The sequence below is a fragment of the Sinohyriopsis cumingii genome, chromosome 6 (genome assembly GCF_028554795.1).
Source record: "Sinohyriopsis cumingii isolate HCF-2022 chromosome 6, ASM2855479v2, whole genome shotgun sequence".
NCBI classification, from domain to species: Eukaryota; Metazoa; Mollusca; class Bivalvia; order Unionida; family Unionidae; genus Sinohyriopsis; species Sinohyriopsis cumingii.
Window position 1 is genome coordinate 144711595 of NC_142966.1, and position 6077 is coordinate 144717671.

The window sequence follows — 6077 nt, forward strand, 5'->3', positions numbered from 1 at the left end:
AAGACAATGTTGGACACATCCAGCTCATAAATACTTATATATGTTAGATGATAACTACTTTACATAATGAATATGAAACAAACTGCTGAATGCTATTGTATTTTAAAGAAAACTAGATGCGAAGGACGCGGTGATGACTACCAAAACGGTTCGAATATGCGTGAGAATGTTTGGGAGAGAGAGAAATTGAATTTTGTTGAATAGAGACACTATCATGATAGAAACAACTATTTGATGTTTTTGAACAATGCAATTTATTGTTGTCCAAGATATTAATTCCAACATTACAATATTCCAAAGAGAGGTGCCTTATTTTTGTCGATTCTGGCCCAGCCTTCATTTATGGATGTTCTTCTTAATATCTGTAAAATACGAAAGAAGAATCAAGTGAATATGTCCTGGATGTATTGGTAAAAGCAAACATTATGTTTATGCTAATAATTATATGAAGGGAGAAAGGCGATAATGTGAGTACTTCGAATTGTAAGATTTAGATGTACAATGAGTATGAGGAGATTGTGGTGGAGAACTTAATATTGAAGAAGCACTGTATCTTAATTTTCTAATATATAACTGTCTAAGATGGAGAGTACAAATTCTTACTTCACAGGGTGTTTAATGTGAGGGAATCCACCCCAAGAACCGAATCCTCCCCAAGGCCCGAAATATCCACCATATCCACCGCTGTATCCCCAGGGAATTCCACCACTGTATCCACCATATCCACCATAACCTCCAATTCCACTGTAGCCGCCGTAACCTTTTTTCGGGATGGCTGCGATGGCACAAACCATGCAAGCAAGAAGAACTAGTACAGCCTTCATTCTCGTCTGCACAACAAAATAAATAGCACAGACGATAATCATAATTAGGGATATGAACAACGAAGAATGTGTAATAACGAATAAATATTAATTTTGAGGTACAGAACAGTCTATATTCCTTAAAAGCAAACCGAAATTTGTGCAACGCAGTAAAATCAGATGGCCCACGTACGCCTCTGATCCGCCCCGAACCTCTTAATTATATTTTATATTATGACATTTATTGTCATAGGTCTTTTAGGTAGTGCATGTGTTTGTTATGACAGATTATTCAATTGATGTTGCACCTACACAATGAATATATTTAGAAAATCTGATATACATAACATTAATAAATATGGAGGTAATATTTCCGTTGCCACAATATAAATATAGTCATTTGAAACATGTCATTTTAGCATATCCAAATGCCCAAGTTAAATATTGTGAATACGTCAGATTTTGAATTTGTGATCTTGTGAAGTTTGTTTGACATACAGGGCACGGATTTCATTAATATTGTTTTTCCAGAGTCCGCTGAGGAAACGTGGTGACAGGGACACAACTGGTCATTTTTGAATAAAATACGCTATAGAGGCGATTAGAAAATTAAAATAAATCTGTATGGCTATCGATTTTTTGATTCCATGTTTGGACAAGGAACCTATTTTAAAATATGGGGATGCAAGAGAGTTTTCATTTTTCACATATACGAAAACTCATGTAATGATGTAATCATTCATGTGAGCACATAACAAAATAATACAGTTGTTTAGAAAGTAAACTTATTGGAGTATATTGATCAGTATTAATTAGTATGTTTTTATCATGAACATTAATTAACATGCAGAATAAAATTACTTACCTGTAAGTGTGGTAGCAAGGCACTGAAGCACTAAATGAAGACGTCTCCGGATTGGCAGCCGCTGTGATAGCTTGTTTAATCGATGGTCAATTTATACCTATACTCCTGGTTTTTTCATCCACGATGTCAGAATTAATTGTGCATGATGAATGATTGAGAAGGAATTAAAGATGTAAATTAATGCTAATGCGCTATTGCAAAATTGTCCATTTTGTAAACTGATCAAACATTTTGAAAGATGATAAATTGGAGAATTCAAATTTTGTCTGTCTTCCGAGTAATAATTTCTAAAACATATACAAGGATAGGAAGATGTAGAAAAATACGTTGGTACAGTCCCAAATTTTATCTATATAACTTCATGATATGGTTACTAATTTCCATACAGAGTCACCATGGCTTTTTTTGTTACGTATACTTTTTCATATTATCTCTTCCCTTTCTAATATTTGTATGTTATTCATGTCTATATTTTGTACTTGACATTGTCCAAAACCAAAATTATAGCCTTCCTAACTAGTGACATTTATTTTATAAAGAACATAATAAATGTTAAAATTGTCTCTATGATTGTGGATCGAATAGTCAGTTCCTTATGAAATTAAACATTTGTCCTACAATTTGGGTTGAAAGATACAGTCTTGACTTTGACCTTAGAATCTACTAGAATGAAAACTTGTATTAAGTGGCAGAGTATTAAAGGAAAATAGTAATCGGAACCTAGATTAAAGAGAGGCGTATACAAACTTGTTTATGTAAAAATGACTCATTCTTTCCTTAACATATAAAGCAGAATTATTCTTTCTGTTGTTTTCAGCTTTTGATTTGGTTGGATTAATTTATTTAAATTATTATTTACTGGAAATTCAATGTGCTCGTCAATAATATTCTTGTTTCAGGACATTGATTTATAATTATGGTCAATTCAGGCTTGGAGATTTGGGATTATTTTATTAGGACACATTATAAAACTCTCAGGACATCGCCACACTCCAAGTCATTGACATATTGGTACGTTTGAGATTACATGTACATCAGCATATTCCATATTGCAACCTATTCGGAATACAACTGGAATTATATTGGGACTTCATATATGTGAACTTGTGATATAAAGTTAAGGACTATTTGGGATTTAATTCACAATTCGGTTTTCAATTTTCCCTTCGTATTCTAGGCAAATAAATTATTTGATGAATTAAACAAACGTTGCTAGTTTTCGTTCTTATCTGTTACTTATTTTAATATCGTCGAGTCCTACTAGATAATGGGTTCTCTTCCCTGATACAATTTTCTCTAAATATATCAGAAAACGTTACTTCGAAAGTTTCGAAGTCGCAGTAATTTGAATTTCACATAGAAATGAAATCAAAAGGTCTTCAGAGTGTTATTTAAAGTAGAGAACTTTATTATATATCTTACCCAGAATGAGTTAAAGTTGTTGAAAAAGAACGGATTGCTCCAGTTTGCCATAGAATATGATTACTTTGATGAGATACTTAGGAATACTTGGAGATCATTTGAGATACCCACTTATGACAAGTGGTCAATGAACTGGCACGTTATTGTATCTAAGTCATATGTACTCAGGGAATTCTTAGTCTAGCCCATGAAACTCCTTTGGCTCGTCATTTTCGGGTGCATACGACTTTTAACAAGATATTGAATCATTTTTATTAGTGGAAAATTAAATGTAATATTTGAAATTAACTTAGATATTGTCACAGTTGTCAAAAGATAGGAAAACTCAGAAGATACCCAAGGCTCACTTGCAATCTATTCCTGCATTGGACGAACCATTTATTAAAATTGTGGTAGACTGTGTCTTTCCCTTACCTAAGACAAAGTCAGGGACCAATATTTGACGACGATCATATTTGCGTTAACGAACGTCCTGGAGTCAATTCTTTTAAGAATATTAAAACTAAAACTTTAGGAAAAATTCAGTTAAAGATTTTCTTTTTTTGCTCACAATCTGGCCTTTCGAAATCCGTTCGCACTGATCAGGGATGAAACTTTATATCTGGAGTTTTCACAGTAATGCAGGTATTAGGCATGTATGAATTCATGACTTCTTCTTATTACTCTGAAAGCCAAAGGGTTTAGAAAGATTTAATCAAAGGTTGAAGCTATGATTCTGCGATATTGTTTTGATACCGGAAAAGACAGGGACGAAGATTTTTATTTATTGTCATTTGCAGTTAGGCAATCAGTTCAAGAGTTGTTAGAATTTAGACTTGCGAATTAGTTCTTGGACATACTATTCGTGGATAATTGAAGTTATTAAAGGAGATGCTTTTTTTCAACAGAACTTTAACAATTAATCTTCATGCCTATGTTAGTGATTTCAATGAGAAGGTGTCAAAGGCTTGTGAAGTTACAAGAGCTAATCTTCAGTATACTGGGTGAAAAATGAAATTAAGGTATGACCAACATACAAAGAAAGGAGTTTTCATCCTGGTATTAGAATTCTAGATCTCCTGCCCATACCTCAAAATCTTCTTCGGGCTCTACGTTACTAAATTATATTCTATCAAGAACCCTCCAGAGTATGTTGATAACGAAATATATGTTAATCACGCAGTTAATTTAGTTGTACATGTGAGGATATAAGTGATAGAATGAAATTTGACTGCAGTGACCTTGGTGTAAACAATCTTCTTATGTGTATCAGAAACTTTCACATCCAGCACTTCAAGAAAAGAGTGAACTCAAACAGCTATTATTTGAATATGAACAACAAATGTTTGCACACCAACACGTACAATTGTACGAAGACTTCGACATTGGAGATTGTACGCTTGTTCAACAGCATCCATACAGAACGAATCCACTCATACAGGAATGTTTGAAGAAAGAAATTGAAAATAAACGACATTAGATATAGACATACCCATTGATGAAGAAATTTAATGTAAGGTTAAGTTAGAGGCTTTCAATGACCGCTGACGTTCATTAGAATTCAACCAAACAAAAGAGATATAAGTGAGAAAAGTAACGACGAAGAAAATCAGAAATGCACACCAGCCATTTACAGCACATGATACGTCCACCGAAACTCCACATTTACAGCAACGGATAAAAACGAATTTTGTAGGTTTGATAATATTTAATATCACGGTTACATGCTTCTCGCGTTTTGGTTAAATAACATGTACATAATAGACAGTACAGATTTTATAAAATGAAAGTTACAAATTACATCAGGTCGCCAACAAAGAAACTAATCTAACTATGCAAACATCGAGGATGTTGTTTTCCTACTGGTGTGTGGAACTGATGCCATAAATGGGAACCATATTTACTTAGGGTCTAATAATACCAGCACTAATTTAACAGAGAATAACAATATTTCGAATTAAGGTGGTTATAATACTTTTTGTTCGGTAATACGATTTATGGCTAAGAATACTATAACTTATTAATGTCATCATTTTACAAAACAGTGATGAAAGGTCTACCACCATTTAATATATTCACAAGGATTGCTGTAGGCAAATACAGTAATTTGCATATTTTACAACAATTCTTGAGGTGTTTGTAAAAGCGAATCTAATTAATCTATCGTCAATATTTTGATACAGTGTGGCAAATTAGAAATGAAATGTTCATTTAACCTTGGATGTAATTTTAATAAAATACACTGTTTTATGCGTGGGTTTCGATAGTGCATATTGACAGAGTGAGTCATTATTTGTCACTTTCCTGGCTCCTTATGTGATAATGGATCAGCGGTGCAAAGAAACAATCAATAACTATCTTCTATCATCTAATGATTTTGCAGGAAACGACTGAATGAGGCAAGTAGACATTTCCAGAGAGGTATATAGCTACCTCTTCTTTATGTCAGACATGTTTTCTCGATTATATCTATTTAAAAAGATTGAAATGCAGATATACTGAAGATATTTTAATGTACATTGCAGATAATATAAATGATAATAATATTGACATTTTGTACATTTGGATACATAAATACAAAGATACATACATACATTGATGCATACGTACGTTCGTACGTACATACATTCATACCTACATTTACATACATACATACATACATACATACATACATACATACATACATACATACATACATACATACATACATACATTGATACCTACACTTAGATATATATAAACATACATACATACATAAATACATACATATATACATACATATATGCACGCATGCATGCATACACGCATAAGTACATAGATACCTACCTACCTACATACATACATACATACATACATAGAAACATATATACATACATACATACATACATACATACATACATACATACATACATACATACGTACATACATACATACATATATACATATATACATACTTGCTTACATACATATATAGATACATACACAGATACATGCATAGGTACATACAT

At 32.6% G+C, this 6077-nt stretch overlaps 1 long non-coding RNA gene across 1 annotated transcript; it reads right to left on the reverse strand.

The window, feature by feature from the left end:
- Positions 1-230: 230 nt before the first annotated feature.
- Positions 231-1738, reverse strand: LOC149798181 (uncharacterized). Its single transcript, XR_016421595.1, has 3 exons — positions 1669-1738; positions 604-830; positions 231-362 (listed from the first exon to the last, which is right to left on the reverse strand). It is a non-coding gene; the product is annotated as an uncharacterized LOC149798181 (long non-coding RNA).
- Between the last annotated feature and the right edge of the window lie 4339 nt (positions 1739-6077).